General features: G+C 43.1%; 1 pseudogene; it reads right to left on the reverse strand.

Annotated features, from left to right (window-relative positions):
• Positions 1-465: 465 nt before the first annotated feature.
• The window catches only part of LOC103251771, a 22,555-nt pseudogene continuing 4,792 nt past the window's right edge, over positions 466-18,228 (reverse strand).

The following is an 18,228-nucleotide window of genomic DNA, read 5'->3' on the forward strand; positions in this document are numbered from 1 at the left end:
AAAATCAGCGAGATCACGGTTCCTCCATTTCACTAGTGGCAGCATCACTGCGTGTGGAGCTAGGGGACAGATTCACATCTCAGGTTAGCTCGAGCAGAGAGGCTGCAGTTGTTCTGGGGAAGACAGATACCTCCGCGTCCCCACAGGACTGCCTCACGGCTTCACTGCCACTGCCTCCTCCCTCCGGATTCTACATATGTTGCATGAGGTTTGTTAATCCTCTTGCTAAGTGTAAGAAATAAAGTAGCTCTACCCGTAAATGTCCATAATTCACCTACATCCCTGCCATTTCATGACCAGCTGCTCATTCAATCATCAGAATTAGAAGTGCCTTCAACAGCATGACAATTTTGCGGCAGGGGTGGGGGTGAATAAGGGACCCCAGAAAATCACAAATTGTTTGGGGAAGTTGCCACACGGCAGGCCTCATGTGTGTATGGGGGGGGGGGGGTTGCCCATCGGTGTTTAATTCAAGGCCACAGGGCTCTCTTGGGGCGATATCACTTCTAACATAGATGCTGCGTAATTCAGTGACACAGAAGCAGCCAAGATGGGCAGGCTCACATCATCTTTCCCACTCTGGGTGATTCTGCACTGGAGGCTCTCGAAGCAGCCTGTAGGCCACACAAGAGCCCCCAGACAAGGAGGAAGGTGGAAGAAAGGGCAGAAGAATGTACCATCTATGTCAAACTGTGTCCCCTATCTCCCTGCACCCCTGGGGTCCCACACTAACTTGGGCATGTTTTGTTACTTCTCATTCCAAGGATCTGGAGCTCTTTCCAATGGTGAGAGGAAGGCCAGTGTTCACTTTTCTTTCTCACTAAACACTGCAGCCTAGAATCCCCGGGCCACCTCCTGGCTTGGAGCAATGCACTGGAGGCCTTTTAAGGACCCAATGCCTTATTGGGGCAGGGACTCCAGACAAGGCCAGGAGGTGGGGAGTGAATGCAGCCTCTCCACATCCGGCTCTCCAATTCTTCTCCATCCCTGAGATGCAACTGGTCTCTGCCCATCCAAATGCCAGTCTTGGGCCTACCGGGTTCTGTCCCTCTGTCCTACTCTAAGGCCCTAAAATGTTCATTTGAACCTGGCATCTGACCTAGCACCTGACTTTCAAGAAGAAACATCATTTTCAACAATGGGGTATGTGACCACGTGAAACCCCTTTGAGTCTTTCAGAGTGCGAAGCAGGAGGATCACTCTCGGGATTAAAATTACATCTGGCCCCACAGAGGGACAGGCCCTTCCTATTCACAACTGTCCCCCGGCTGGATAGTTCTGGACCCCACAGAACCGAGGGATGGTACAGACCTGGGGAGGACCTTGCTCCCCCTCTCCACGTGTACTTCTCATTTGGTGGCGACAGCCTTGTGGCACTCTGCATCTCAGCGGCTCACATCCCTTTGAGAGCCTCCCCCCTTCCCCCCAACTATGAGCCTCCTCTGTAAAAACCAAAAAACATCGTGTTCTTTCATCATAATTAAAGTGCTGTCAGGGAAAATGGTATGGCTGAGTTCTGCTGCTGTTGAAATGACCCTCCTTCTCCATTTCTCTTCCCTTCTTCTCTTATTTGCTAAAGTGGTCCTTTCTTTGCCTGAAATCAGGCTCTTTGGTGATGGAAATTTCAGCTCAAAACAGAGGGTTCTAAGTAGAATCCAAACCTTGGGAGAATGGGAAGAAAAAAAATCAGTGTTTTGAGCCGGCCTCTGCCTGCAGCGAGGTACTGGTGAGGCTGTTACATCAGCAGGAACAGTGGGCTTCTGACCTATGCCAGGCCTCCTAATTACAAGTAATTGTCAGGGTACACGATTTAGCAAAACTTGGAGGCTGATTCTACCTGTTAATTTAGGTAAGGGATGGAGGAAGCTATTTAGAAGGAAGAACAGAGGTTCTCAATCTGGAAGGATAAAATCCAAACACCTTTCATTCTCAGAGAGAAAGCGTGACTGCGTATTTAATATCATCACCAGCCTGCATGCTCGTGTGTTTGAAATAAAACTATAGCTTACATGCATAATTAAATGCCATCTTCCTAGCTCAAAGTTACGGAGCCACACTGGGGGAGGGACAGGTAGGGGTCTTTCTAAACTATGAGTAATTTTGAGCTCTGCCCAATAGATGCCATGACATATATTCAAATACATATTACGGGAGGAATTCATAATATTCATTCTAGCTTTCAACTACTTACATTATAAGGAAGCGTCAGTGTCAGGAGTTTTCAAAATTAGCTTAATTTTCTTTTCCTAAAGATTGTGCAACTCAGAAAGGTCCCTTTTAAGTTACATTGGGGAGCTTAATTGGCAGGCTTCTGGGTTTCTAGGAGGGTATGCTAATGTCTGGCAAGTCAAGATGGCAATCTGGGCCTTCCTCGATTGAATCATTTGTTGTGTAATACACCTTTGAGAAACTCTAAGCTAAGGTATAAAATCAACCCAAGTGCCACTAAGTCCCAGTTTTTCCTGAGGCCATAACTGCAGGACAGTTGGGGGCTGTTTATGTAACACAAACAAGAAGATTGTTTTGCTGCTTGCTTATTAGCTGGCCTGGCCTCCTGCTTCCTTGCTCCTTCCCCCCACATTACATTTCTTTTTTAAAGAAAGCAAAGCAACTATATAGTACTAGAGTCTTTCATTTCCTGACTATTCTATGTGTCATAGCTGTGGACACTGGAGAAAACATGGGGCCTGTCATTATCGACCTGAGCTGGAATGAATCAGGCACCCTGAAGGCTGACGTCTGAACCTGACTCTGCTACTTGAATTTGCAGGGGGGTACCCGTTGCTAGGTGAAACATGGCAAGGCGCTATGCTGTCACCTGAACATCGGGGGTGATGGGTCCCCATGTCCTGGGGTCACAGGGGAAGAATGCCAATTCATGGCATGGGGAGCTAGCATAGACCTGGGCTAGGGGTGCAGGCTGGGATAAGAGGTGAGGAGGAAAGGTGACTGCCAACGCCCCCTTCCTGTTCTTCCCCACAGCTCTTGTTAGAATTCTACTCCTAAGGAGGCCACTATTAAAAATGGGACTTTCTGGGCTTTGTGTCCTCACAGGGCTCTTTATTAAAATGCAAATGTCCTTTAAGAGTAACTCTATAAGCCTTTGCCAGCTAATGGGATTAACTGAACAGAACACAGCCACCTGCAGGGAGGTAAGGAGGCCTGGAGCCAAATCTCTGCTTCTCAAACTTCCCATGTGCTCATCCCTGAACACCCTCCAGAAAGCAAAAGTCAGGCATTCTTGTTTTATTTCTCTTTGAGGTGACGATTTTTAAGGAGAAGCCAAAACTCAGTAATTCTGTAAATCTTAATTGTACTCACTATGAAACAAAAAACTCAGCCGAGAGCTCCTTCTGTTCAGTCATCCACCCATATACACACACAAAACTTCCCTTGTCTTATTTTTAATCTAAAAAATATCTATTTATCTATCTGTATAACACATATATTCTCAAAAAAATATAAAGGTCACATATGTGCTGAGTATCATAGAGACCTATTGATAAGACATACTACTCCAAGGGTACTAAGTAAATAACTTATAAGTACTTGTGGGGGAAAAGTTGGAAATAAAATTCTGGAAAGTAAAAGTGTGTTTTTCTTTCCACAGTGACTGGGAATTAATTCCTGTATTTGAATACAGAATATGTCTGTCTGCATCAGGGAAGGGGGCAAAGCTTGGGATGTAAGATGGTAGACTGGAGCCAAGATGGAGGGCAGCCAGGAGCTAAGAGGGAGATCCAGAACTAAGATGGAGGGCAGACCAGGAACTAAGATGGAGGACCAACCAGAAGGTAACATGGAGGACAGACAGGAGCTAAGAAGGACTAGAGTGAAGATGAAGGGCAGACCAGGAGCTAAGTTGGGGATCTGGAGCTAAGATGGAGGGCAGCCCAAGAGCTAACAAGGGCAGGAGCTAAAGTAAAAGCACTCTATAGTTCATCAGGACCCCTGGCTGCAAACTACAAAACACTTTCCTGTTCAACTCTCAGAACACTTATCTTAGGCAGACAGAAGATTCTAAGGATAAGTGGAAGAATCAGGGCCCACCTCCTAAGATAATTTCAGTCCTGGAACATCTTGGAAGACATAGTTTGGCTTCTTACAGAGCACACCAAAAAAATAGAGTTGGCAAAAGGCAGGTCTCAGCACTGCACCAGGCCAGGCCTGTGGAGCCCCTCTGGAAGCAAGTCTTCCCCATCAGTGTGGCCAGTAGGCCTCTAGGCTACAGCTTCTGGAAAAAGGAAGTCTCAAGACTGATAAAGTACCAACACCAAGGTCTACTCTATAACTAGAGAAAGTTCAATCACTGCTGTTCATATAGAAATTTTCAGCTTCAGACTGGCATGAAAATCGGAATGATTGTATCTGCTGAGTATCTAGATACAGTTGTTGGTTTGGGCCCAAGTAGATCCCTTTGGGCTTTCTGCAGTTTAATCATCAGCATTCACAATGCTTTTCTGTAAGCTCTGATTTGGTTTGCTCAACCAGGTTGGAGAACTCTTAGAAAGTTCTTGAAGTCTGTTGTTGGACAACCTTTCCACCTTCCCCTAGCTGCTCTACTCTTCCCAATGCAATCACTTAGCAGAGATTGCCTGCTTTTGTGAACTTCCTGGGTTTGTTTGATTATGAGACCATCAAGGGAGCAGCAACGTCTTATACCTTTGTCTTCCCCATGGGGAAAGGTACATATTTGTCACTCAACACTTGTATATTGAATGAATGAATAAATGAAAATGCCCAAATTGAGGCAGACTCACCGACTGGGCAGAGATTCATCCTCCTAAGAGATGTGGCAGACACACACATGGCCACTGCAAGGTAACAGATGCTACTAGGGAGGCAAACAGGAAACAAGGCTACTTTGACCAACAGGTTAATCAAAAAGTTAGGAAATAACTTATCAGTAAGGGAAAATGGGCACATGTTCTTGTTGACCTGTATCAAGGATGGGATAGTATTCCATGAATTTTGCCAAGTTGGACATAACTTACCTATGAGTAAACCTAAGATCTGCCAATAGTCAAAAATTTGAAAAAGTAATTTGTCACAACGGTTTTCATCTGGAAACCATGATGGACTGAATTATTTTCCTAAATAAGGCACTCTAGTTTATACTAAATGTCTGCTAAACACTTCCCAACAACACTTTTTTTCTTTCTTTCTTCCTGAAGAATAACCATGACCACCAACTCCCCACCAACTCTCATTTTATAAATATATAATATGGTGAGTTCCTTTTCTCAGCTATTGAAACAGCAACTGTTCTTTCCCCCCTCCCCCAATACTGGCCCCCAATCAGCCATTTTGCTAAGTCTCAAAGCAATACAAATTTAGCTCAAATCAGTTTGCAACACATTTCTAACTCTCTTGGTGCCCGGGAAGAATATGAACTTCTCCTAGTGGAAAGAGACTAGTTCCTGAGAATAAATACAAGTTGGGTCAGGCTAGGAGGCTACTTCTGCCTCTATGTCTGTGCTTTTAAAAAAGAATAAAACATAGAAGAATGGGATCCTACCACAACAAATTAGAATGTGATTTTGATTTAATTTGATTTTTCCCTTGAGCTGATGAATAAATCACAGGACACAGAAAGGGAGCTGACAGAGTGTTTTCCCCACCAAGGCCAGGAAACTGAAGGTCTGCTCTTGTGATCTGCACCTGGCTGTGATATTCTCTCTCCGCTCCCCACCCCCAGGACCCAGCAGTCAATCTGTCCTTAGCCTCCAGCTTAATTCTCCCCCTTTCTCTCTTCCCCTCACCCTTCCCTGCTCAATAGAATTGTCTTCCCTCTCTAATGAGCATGCCCCAGAGAATAAAACTTGTTTTTTGAAGGGGGGGGGTAGGAAGAAAGGAAGGAAGGGAGGAAGGAAGGGGGGAAAAAAAGAGAGAGAAAACAATGCCTATACTAGGTCTTGTTGGAGCCAAACTCTTGAGGACGTCAATTTGTAAAATTTGGAGGATTTCCTCAACATCTGAGAGGTATGCTTAATGTACAGGGTGTTTGCTTTTAATGTGAGGATTTGCTTTGTTTTGTTCTCAGTAATTATTGAATCAAAGAACTCATAAAGATTAGGGTTTTTTTTTTTTTAAAGGACAAAAAGGTCCACTGTGTGCCAGATTTCTTAAAACAAAACCACTAAGTGGGATAAGCATGTGAAAGCACTTGGAAAATCAGGCTGTGCTAGTAGCGGATGTATCACTAATTTCAAAATAAAACAAAAATTGGATAATCATCTTAGGAGTGGGACAGAAACATTCGTGAAAGCAAAACGGGTCCCCTATGAGGGTGGTGGTTAGAGTTCGGGGATGGTGGTCTGGTCACACACAGCCAGCCTCTGTCCCTACTTTTCTTGATGACTCTTAGAACCAAAATGGAACCTGGGGCGGGGGGGACAGTGGGATTTGAGAGGGGGGGTGTCCTGAACTTGTGAGTTTGCCTCCTCCTGCCCAGCAAGCCAGCCAGGCCCCTCAGCTGTGCTGGCTCCAGCCCCTGGCAGTGTTCCATCCCCTGCCTGGTGCCAGCAGGGTCAGTTGCAACCCAATCTCTCCTCTGTTCCCAACATGAAGCTCCCAGAGGGCAGGGACCCCATCTGTGCTCAGAGCTAAACTTGACAAAGATATTCTCTTCTTTCTTTTTTTTCTCCTCCTTCTCTTCCTCCCTCCCCTTCTCTCTCTTTCTATTTCTCCTTCCTTCCCTTTTTCCTTCTTTCCTTCCTTCCTCCCTTTCTCTCTTCTTTCTTCCTTTTTTCTTTCTCCTTCCTTCCCATGCTTCCTCCTTTCTTTCGTTCTCCTTTCTTCCTCTGTCCCTTTCTTCTGTCTTCCTCCCCCCCTTTTTTCTCTCTTTCAAATTTTTTATTTGCTCTCCATATTTATTTATCTCTCCCTTTCCTTTTGCACCTTCTTCTCTCTCTTTCAACAATAAAGAGCTGGTAAGGAAGGTCATTCATAAGGACCTTGTGATTTTATAAGTTCAGAGAAAAACAAAGGGGAGGAATTCTGATCCCCCTGCCCACTTTTCCTACCCAGTGAAAGGACTGAAGAAGGCAAAGAACTGTGGCAAGACAATGGAGAGTGTGGGACTACCTCTGAAGAAACCTACCCACAATGTGTGTGAGCAAGGGGGTCTAAATACAAAATTGTTTGCAAGCCAAGGTTAATGTTCTCTTTAAAAATATCTACTTATCTGGGGAGAGAACAGGAGGCAATGAGGAGAAATAAAATCATGGCAGCATAAGGGCAGGTGGGTAGATCCCATAATATTATAATACCATTACAACAACAAATACAATTTCTAAACGAAAACAGGCCAGGTCGAGTGTGGGACATAGGTTCTGAGCCCATGGGAAGCCATTAGTCCCCATGAGGGAGAGTTCTAAGAGGGTGTGGTCCCCCCAGGAGAAGGATGGGCAGGGGAAGACGGGCAAAGAAACCTACTGAATAAGCTGGCTGAAGCCCCCTTACCTCCAGAGGTACAGAATGGCAGCATTGGTGTTAACACTGAGGTCTCCTGGGCCTAAGATAGGATGAGACCCCAACCAAAGACACCCCTGAAGCTTTTTTCTTTGGGGCTCCCTCCTTTCATCTAGATAATTCTGTGATCCGGCTTTCTGGGAGCAGATCTCACCATTCTGAGCTCTCTGCTGACCTCTGGTGGGGGAGGAGCTCCAGTGGCCAGGAAAAGGTGCTCCCAGCATCTCTGGGGTCACCCACCTGGCTAACCACCCCCAGTCAACATTCAAGCTAGAAATCGGGCATGGTGGGAGGGACAATCATAATAAAATCTTTAAAGAACCCCCAGAAGAACATGGGTGTCAGAGAGGAATGTCATAGGAAAGCTATTACCTTAAAAGACACATTTTTAATAGCAGGGTGGGAGAAATGTTTGCCTTATTATTTTTTCATTCAGTAATTTTTTTTAACTTAACCATGTCAAAAGAGTGAGAGGAGAGAACATGCATAAGAGTGGGGTGTTGAGGGTAAGTTGGATCAGAAAGAAATTCATCTCCACTGGAAGACTCTGTAGGCCTTTGCATGGGAAGCCCATGTTGTCTTTTATCAAGCTGATAATTTTCCAGCTGCTTTGGGGGCAGGGGGGAACAGAGGAGTGGAAGGGAACAGCAAGGGTGTCTGTTCTCAGAACCAAGGAATCTGGCCATAGACATCACCAGATCCAGCTTCCCCTCAACTCGAAATGAGGTCTAAAGAAGCCAGAAGTGGCATGGCCTGCCCCCAAGGCCAGTGCTGGGCCTGAGATTGAGAGTGGGCCACCCCTAGAGAGGGAAGACTCATCTCTAATAAGAATGTCCTGCAGCGGGCTGTCAGCTTGAAGTGCTGTGAAGTAGTGAGGGATTGGGCAGGGGAAGTTTAAAACTAGCTCTCAAGTCTCAGAGATACTGAAAAGCCCAATGATGCTCTGATGAAAGGAAAAGGAATAAGGCTTCACCCCTAACCAGTGTCCTCTCTGTACAAAATCACTGAGCACGCACCCCAAATGTCACTCCTTCATCTCCCCACATCTTTCCCATAGTATCTCAAATGCTAACTCCTCAGGAAGGCACCTTGGATTTCCCTGGTAGAAACTGGACCTTTGCTCACCTATCATCCTCTTTTCTAGCCCTTGGTTGGGATGGCAACAAACTCACCACCATACTCTGCTCCTGCAAAGATTCTTCCAGGGGCGGGCACCCAGAAATTATTCATTACTTACCAAAGGACCACAGATGGCCCTAAAACTTGATTTCCTATACAGTCTGCTATTTTGGAACAGGTGCTTTAAAAAGAGGTGTGTGCTTGAGGGGACAGAGTACAGCTGGCATACCTCTTTTATTTAAACTTCCATAAGAGAATTAAAGAAGTTTAAAAGTGAGAAGGAACTTCCTCTCATTTTTTCAGATGAGGAAAACTGGAATCCAGGCAATAAAGTTTGTCCAAGCTGGTTCCCAGGAGAGCCAGAGCTCAGGGGCTGTAATTTGGAGGTCATCCTCATACTGTATTATCCTGCACCGGCTGAGGTCTACAGAGCCTCAGTTAAAATTGACAGGATTTGGCCTCAGAGGTAATGGCTCCACTGAGAACATTTACTAATATCCCTGGGCCTCAGGGGCAGGGGACTGTGTCCCTAGGAAGGAAGACTGAGGGAAGGGGATTCTGCCCCAGGCACTGGCGCAGGAGTGTTTTGAAAAGCCAGACTCTCAATAGTAAAAGCCGAGCGCCATCTGCCAGCCAGTTCTGAGCAAGCTTGCTTTATTTTATTGTTTTCATGTCCCAGTCCTGAGTGGTTGTTTTTCTCCTTTCTTTCCTTAAAAACAAATAGGTATCTCCTGCTTAGAAAGCCCCCCTAAAATAAGAATCCTACTGGAAAAAAAATCTCAGGAGAGAGGAAGGAGAAAAAAAAAAGGAAAGGCAAGAAAGAAATTAGGGAACTCCATACGAGGCTGATTTCCTTTTCCAGCTGTGCAAACTTTTGAGAAAAATGAGGAGAGACTTCTTCTCCTTCTAAAGCAGCCTTGGGGGTCTTCCTGCTTCTTCCTGTAAGAATAGGCCACTTCATTGAGCTGCCTTAATATCTGAAGTCAGACCCTGACTCTGGAGAATCAAGACTGTAGGGCCAGAAAAAAATAAAAGAAACAAGAAAGAGATGCCCACTACCTGTCAAGTCAAAGATGCCAGCAAGGGCTTGGATGTGTCCCTGACATCTGCATCCAGGTCTCTATCTCAAGTCCACTTTCTCGAGCTTTGCCTGTCCTGACCCACCTCAAATCTTTACTTCTTTATACACAGAGTTGAACACAGAGATCGTCCTATACTGCATCCTCTTGGATAACCTATCAAATTTAAGGCACTCCCCTGACCATGGCAGGACCCCAGGAATACTCTACAGAATCATCCCCAAAGGAAGTCTTGTCAATACTTTAAAGAATCACATTTTGTTCTTTTCTGGATGTCACTTGGCAAATTCATGAATCCTGGAATAAAGTGCTAGAATCAGCCAAGGTCACAGGAAAGAGAACCCCCCAACCACTAAGCTGGTGCTCTTTTTACTATCCTAGGACTTTCCCAAAGAGAGGGGCCTCTCCTGGCCCCACTCCCCATCAGGTCAGACCCATGTGAACAACAGCAAAAAGTAATCACTGCAAACTCACAAATGCCAAAGTGCCCAAGGATAAAAAAACGTTTCCAAGGGTACTCCAGAATGACTGAATCCCACTGGGAACATTTCCAAAACTCCCACTTAGAAAGGGGAGCCCTCCCTCACCCCAAGTGTCCATCTTAAAATCTGCCCTGGCCATTTGTTTTGCAAAACAAAATGATCTAACATGCTGTCCTTTTAGCAGCTAAAAAGAAAGAAATGAAATCATATCAACACTTAATTATAAATAGCTAGAAGTTTTCTGGCAATCCAACTTAAAAAAAAATTTTCCCCTAACGTCTGGCATTTGTTTTTGGGTTCTGCCCTGAGTCTTCTAAGCATTTCCTTGGAAAGATGCTGTACTTGGTCCCAGGCAAAATGTCAAAATCAACATTCAAAAAGCTTGCCTTGGATAATTTCTAGGATTCGGCAGTAAGGAGGTATAATAGTTAGGGGCCACTTTGCTTAGCTGAATTTGGACGATATAGAGCTAGTCTTCAGACAAGTTTTGATTTTGATATGTCCAATACATAATTGATCAAACGATTAATCCATTTCTACCCTAGACTTTATACTCAACCTAATAGAAAAGCCAAAGTTTTAATACATGTGCATGTCTGCTGTGGAGAGTGATCACTGCCTTTATTTTTTTATGGTCTTTGTAATGAACTTAGAGGTCACAGATTCTAAATTCTCTAAGAAGGAAAGAAAAAGAAAAAATACTGCTTGTCTTAAAAAATCAGATCCTCAATGAATCTGTAACATTTGAAAACTCCACTGAAAGACCAACTGGGGGCAAAAACATAAATATGGTAGGGTCAAAATATAATAAAAAAGCAATACAATTCTCCTCCATAATAGCTTCTTGGGAGAGAGGATGGTTAGATGCAAATTGGGGGATTAGGTCACTTTTTAAAAAAGAAAATCACAATTTAGTCCTGTTATGATTATTCCAAGAGATAGCGGTTATAGAATCTGCCCTAGGAAGGAGAAGAGGGTATCCATTTTTACCAAAGACCAAATGCAAGACTCTTAACCAGGAAATGTCCTTGGGTTGTTACTTCTATTGGCATAACGTTTTATTTCTAAAATATTTTCTTATCTCAGTTCAGTCATTCAGGGATATTCCTTCTACTACCTTCCTCTGTGGCAATGTAACTTCCTGCCTTGAAAGATTGGTTGTTAAAGGTTAGAGGTCACCTCCATGCAGCAGGCTGGGGCACTGTGGGCCTGGGACTAAGGAGACCCAGCAAACAGGCCCCACATCCTTGTGGCTGGTGTGCACACATATCCAATTAAAGTCTGTATTGATGATTTTGTGGGACCATACAAAGTGGGGACTCCATCACCCCACAGTCAACATATCAGCAACCACCTGAGTACAGGTTCTTATTGTGCTGCATCCTCCTCTATAATGTAGAGTGAGTCAATTTAGTGCACGCCAAACAGAGGGAGAATTCCTAGCCTGCTACAGACAAAGGTGACCTATAGGACCCCTGACATTAAGGGTGAAAATCTTTTTAGGCACTGATTTCCCCTAGCTTTGGGACTGACTTGGTTAATCAAAGTCTTAGACCAACTGATTGCTTACTTCCCTGAAATAATTCCCTTTTCTATTCTATTCGGGTCATCTGGGTCACTTTCTTCTCTACAATTTGTTCTATCCAAGAATACAGGTCACCAGAATTAGTATGAACATTTCTGACTGGTTATCAGTAACCACAGTGGGCAAAGTTTTCTCTGAAGATAACTTTTTTAAGGCATGCAAGTTATAATGTATGTGACTCTTTAACTTTCCCAGATTTTGATATTGATAATGTTAGGGCAGTCATTCTCAACAAGGGGTGACATTTGGCAATGACTGGAGACAGTTTTGGCTGTCACACTGGGTATGTGTGGTGGTGAAGGGTAGTGGCCATGTGGTGGGGTATGTGTTACAATATCTTGAAGTCAGGGATACTGCTAAACTACATACCATTCTACAGTTCAGGACAGCCCTCCACGATAAAATGCCAATGGAGCCACTTGGAAGACGCCTTTGTTAGGCTAAGGACCCCCCTCCCCCCGCCAAATGCTCCTAAAACCCTCACACATAGCTAACTGGGAGAATTCGCAGCTTAAAAGCAAAAACAGGGTCTACACTATACAGCTCTGGGGCCTATTTGAACCTGCACTCTGTGGTTGAGGGGAGTGAAAGTGAAGTGGGTCTATTCCTGTTGCTAGTTCTTCCCATCTGCTCTCATTTTCACCACAGATATGACACCTTTCTTCTCTTTATACTGTCTCACCATCTAGTGGCCACCTGAAATATCAACTCACCTTCACCATCTTTCTAGAGCCAGTCACTAAAATATTAACATTCTGGGGGGCCGTGGGCAGAAGGACCCCTGAATGACATCCATGATTTTATGAATAAGTTAATTAAGCATCTTGTAGGCCTAGTAGAGGTATAGAGAGAACAACTGTAAGAAATTGAGATGGACACTTCCTAAGATTCCAAAAGCCCAAGCAGGCCAAAACCCATCAAGGGGTTGATTTCAAATAACATCTGTCTTTTAAAAAGAGAAACCCACAGGACTTCTGTTTAAATCCTTTGGACATTTAGGCATTACCATATATAACCATAGATTAAAATGGCTATTTAAAAGGATGCATCAAGTAGTCCCAGTCATATAAATATCTGTATATTTCCTAAGTCACACCATCTATTCTTTTTTTTTTTTTTTTGAGTAGGAGTCTCACTCCATTGCCCAGACTGGAGTGCAGTGGCCGCTCCCGGCCACCGCAGCCTCGACCTGCTGGGCTCCAGTGATCCTTCCACCTCAGCCTTCCAAGTAGCTGGAACTACAGGTGCGCGCCACCATGCCCGGCTGATTTTTTTATTTATTGTAGAGATGAGGTCTCACCAAGTTGCCCAAGCGGGTCTCGAACCCGTGGGCTCAGACAATCCACTCACCTCAGCCTCCCAAGCGCGGGATTACAGGCTGAGCCACAGAGCCCAGCTACACCATCTATTCTTAACAGATTTTTGGTTTTTTTCAGTTGGATTAACCAGCTAGTTTTACAGGACATAGAAAGAGACATAGACTTGTGGGTCCCAGTGGCCCAGGGGGAATTTGGATAGATGCTAGCTAAGATGCAGGATGTCTGCTCCTATTTCCTTTGAAAGGGTCCTGTCAGGTAGCCCTTCTTGGGTCCTGGACTGTATCATAATGGCTGGATTTAGTTTTTGTAGATGATCATACTTATTTTCTTCCCCACCCCCCCAATCTCACAGCTTCAAACTTACCCAAATGCAGGTTCCCTGCAAAAATATCTTCATGGTAATTTGCATATTAGCAATCAGTTTGATGAAAGGCAAAATCTATTCCAAGAGGAGAGAGGTAGTATGGCTTTTTGATTGAGGAGAAAAGGCAAGAGTAAGATAAATCAGAAGAGAGACTCTTGCTGCCCAAGTCCTTATTTTTTTGTAAGAATTGACAGTCACTCTGTGGTGACACAGCTTTTGAAAGCTCAACTGTGACACTTCTTAGAAAGTAGGTACAAGAGATTTTTTTTCCTTCCCATTATCAACTCATTAATGGAAGTTTAAAGTACTTACTCTGTCCCACACACAAAATGTGTGTGACAATGTCGGAAACACTGACTGACTCATAATAAATCTGAGATTGGATCACAATTTATACTACCTTTATACCTCTCTCCTCACCCCAAATTGAATCATTAAAAGACATTAAGTAAGATCCAATGTTCAAGTTCTGTGGGCAGAACCCCACGAGTCAAAATATTCATGAATTCTCCTGAGGTTTAACAAATTACTCTGCAGTGCAATTTGAGATTTTTACCTCTAAGTAAGTACAACAGAGGCATACTCCCTTAATTTCCATGGCTTTGCCACAGATCAGTTGTCTAACATCTCCCCTTGCTACAGCTGTTGGTTGTGTGTGTAGAAGTGCCCCAATAATTCCAACCTAAAAGGTGTGTGCCTCACGTGGGCTACTTGTTGGAGACCAAAGCCTCCAATGTCTCCACAGAGCATGTGACAATCAATAATGATTACAAGTCAAACACCGCTTTTTTGCGTTGTTCCCTACCTCTTTCTTGGAGGGCTCCTTGTCTTCGGTTTTCGCTGGCTGGCCTGCTTCACCATCTGGTTGCTGGGAAGGAAACTCAAGATATTTTCTTTTTTTTTTTTTATACATGTTATAACCATAGAATAGTCCAAGATCAGGCCCTTGGGCTCAGATATAGCAGTGAACTGATTTATAGATAGAAGGAGGATAAAGGTAGGCAGGCAGGGGTGATCGGTGACGCTTTTTTAGGACAAATTTTTTTTTTTAAAGTCATCCCCTCCTCTTCTGTGTCACCATCACTCACCTGAGAGTGACTTTACACAATCATTAACTTGGCAAGGTGACATTTGTCTATTGCTTCAGCTGACCTTTATCTATAAAATGTATAAAAAGAGTGTACCCTGAAACGTAGACAGAAAGACAGGGTAGAAAGCTCAGCACTTCTGGAACTTACAAGGCAACAATCTCAGGGGAAGCACAAAAAAACAAAACCAAAAACATCATTTGGAGTGGGAAGAAAAATAAGTACAGCAGGAAAAGTCAATTTCTAAAAAAAAATTATAGTTAACGTTTTGGGGCATTTCTATGTGCTAAGCACTAGGTTGAGCAGACTACCTTTCAGAAGGTTTCTCCAGATTTTTCAAATGCAACTTCACTTTGAGAATAGGGCCCTCTTTTTAGGGGAAATTGAGGGGGGAAAAATGATCTAGCTTCTTCTCGAAACACCCCTTGAGGAGAGAACTAGTGTAGCTTTTGATTGAGGGGTGGGGGGGGGAGACAAGAGCTAAACAAAGCAGGAGAGAGAGGCTCTTGCTGCCCAAGGCCTTGTTTTCTTATAAGAATGGACACTTAGACTGTGGACCCTCTCCCATCTCCAGTTAATGTATATCTGTTGCTACACACCAATTTTCTAAATTGTATAAAGTTCACTCAGTACTTGTGGAATTTTAAGCAGAATTCCCAAAGACAGGCTCAGGCCCAGTTTTCTTTTACTTCCTAAAGAGAGCATGATCTTATGCTCAGGGTGAAGGGTGATACAGGCCAGAATAGGAATTTGATGGGAACAAAAGGCCCATTCAATCTATTCAATGAAATCTGTGAAGGTGGGTGTTAGGGTCTGAGCCCAGAGGTAGAGAGATGGCTGATTAGACTGATCATGGTCTTAATGACCTCCATAGACTGTTTTAATTGATGGTGGGAACCTTGTCATATCCATTGGCCCTGTCCTTTCTATCTTGAAAATTGCTACTCTTCCTGATAAATGTGACTTTAAAAAGGATAAATGACCCACGAATTGTGCCTTTCATTAGGAAATCTGGGAGGGGCAAGGTAGGTTTGGGGAAAACCTCATGTCTGCCACAGGTAAGAAACCAAGAGGTATAGAAACCAAGTTTTATTTGCCATTTATGTATCTCCTAGAAATAACTTTTTAAAAAATCTAGTAGCATTTGAAGAGTCACAATTTTGCTGGAGTAGGGGGTAAGTTTTATTTGGAGAAAAAAATTGACTCTAAAAAGGAGCATGTCTAGCACTAGGAATTTCAAATCTACGTTACCCTCTTTAAAAAGAAATGTCATTCTTGTTTAATACCAATCTTCCTGCATAAAAGTCAAAAGTGATTTCTAAGATTGTGCACTGACTCTCCCTAAATGGGAATTAGCTCTGGACTAAATGTAAGGAATACTAAAAAAAAAAATCATTATGAAGAATATCGTGGACTGGGCTCGGTGGCTCAGCCTGTAATCCCAGCAGTTTGGGAGGCCAAGGCAAGTGGATTGCCTGAGCCCGCAGTTTTGAGACCCACCTGGGCAACTTGGCGAGACCTCATCCCTACAATAAGTCAAAAAATTAGCCAGGTATGGTGGCGCACGCCTGTAGTTCCAGCTACTTGGAAGGCTGAGGTGGAAAGATCGCTGGAGCCCAGCAGGTCGAGGCTGCGGTGGCCAGGAGCGTGCCACTGCACTCCAGTCTGGGTGACCGAGTGAGACTCCAATGCAAAAAAAAAAAAAAGAATATCGTGCAGTTATTTTAATGGGATCTTTAGGTCTAGACGAGGATTCTAAACACTAACCATAAATGTAGTAGAGCTATGCACAAAAGCAACTGTATTTATTGTGATGATGATTTAGTGGAAACCTAAGGAGAAAAGCTTTAGACCCTGCTAAAGAAAACGAATGGAGGATTAAAAAAAAAAAGAAAAGATTTTAAAGAAAAGCTGCATTAAAAAAAAAGTCCAACAAACAAACTAAGACTGAAGTGCTGCAGTGCTGGCAGATGAGTTAAAGCAAATGTGGAAATTAAATATCCCCAGACTAATGACAGGTATCTCAGAAATGAGGGAGCTCACGTTTCATGGACACTCAATAGACATTTATAACCAGAGATCTGTCAGGGTTTGGCTATAATTCAGAAAGCAGCAGACTACTAGACACCTGTTATTTGACAAGAGATTTTAAGAGCACGTAGTACACTTACAATAACCATGCTTTACATTTAAATAATGCTTGATAGCATATTATCACATTTTGGGTAAGCATTCTCTGATCTGAATTTGAAATTTGAGACCCTTCACTTACCTTGAAGTCTTTAAGCAAAAGTCCCTGATATTTAGTTTCTGAGTTGTTGGTTTAATTGTCTATGACATGGGGTCCTATCAAGTTTTTATTGCCCAGGGCTATTTCAAAGGACAAACACAACTAGATAAAAGACTTTTAAAAATGTAAAATACAATCAAAATATATTATCATGGTTACTAATAATATTGAGATTAATGAGATTTTCCTTTTCAATCTGGAGGCAGTATAGACAGGGAAAGAGCCTCAATTCTTTTTGCTTAAAAGCAGTTTTCCATGGCAGATAATTTGAGCTAATTAAAAATATTACTCTGTATGGGGGAAAATTTATTTTTAGAGAAATCTATGGGAAATTGGATTTTTAAAAAGCAGGGCAGAATTTCAGACTTTGAGAAGCATAAATTTTATTGGGAGATAGAGAAGAAAAAATAATAAAAGTCTATCTCAACTCTAAAATTTTGTGGGCTTTAAAAGCCATGCCCTTTTTTGCTACACCAGATAGCTTAGTGAAGGCATTGAAAATATGGAAAAATGGCTGTATGGGGGGGACGCACTTGTGTAAAGATGGCATGCAATGCACTAGTGTTGCACTTGGCAGCAGAAATAAATTATCATACAATTAATTGGGATTTATTGTGTAAATAAAGCATTATGGCAGAATAGCTACTATTAAATATAGCATTTGCCTGTACAATTTTAATAAATACAGTGGATACAAAGAAATTCAGATCTTCTCAATTCTAATGTTTCAAAAAAAGTTTAAGCCATAAAAATTATTTTAGAAGGCAATAGAAACATAAAAATAGTCTATTACCAAATAGTGCTGAGTAAGAAAAAGGCTTCTTTAAAAATAGTTCTTTAGATATTCTAGAATTTTCATCATGTTATTGATTTCCATCTTTCTCTCTCGCTTTTTAAGATTCCTCGTAATGTGGTTAAGCTGTTTGGGCAACAAAAACAGAGAGATTATATACATAAACATACATCTTGAAAGCAACAGATGAATCTGTACGTCACAAATTAGGTACCAGATCAAGGGACAGCCATTTGATCTGCAGTTTCAGTGATAAGAATGTATGAATGTCTTGTTTTATACATTGGGACAAGCAAGCTAGTAAAAAGTCTCATCCTATGTGTAATCCTCATCCTTCCTTCTCTCCCCAATCAGTAACTCAGACCCAGATGGGGTACCCCTACTGGCTCCTCAGCAAAATGAAGCCAGGTGGAAAACTGCAGCCTGACAGGGCCAGATGCACTGCTACTCTCAGCTAGCAGGTAATGCTGGCTATTGTGGTTCAGGCTCAGGTGAGACATGGCCCAAGGTTTACCAAGGTTTGCTGGGCTATGCTGCATCCAAAGATGCTTGACCACCAACAGCCAGGGAGCAAAGCTAGGACAATTTCCTATTAAGGCTCTTATCCCGTCCCCCCCCCCCCCCGGGGCAAAAAAA

Source organism: Carlito syrichta, unplaced genomic scaffold, assembly GCF_000164805.1.
Source record: "Carlito syrichta isolate Samal-C Ts95f unplaced genomic scaffold, Tarsius_syrichta-2.0.1 Scaffold145269, whole genome shotgun sequence".
Taxonomy (NCBI): Eukaryota; Metazoa; Chordata; class Mammalia; order Primates; family Tarsiidae; genus Carlito; species Carlito syrichta.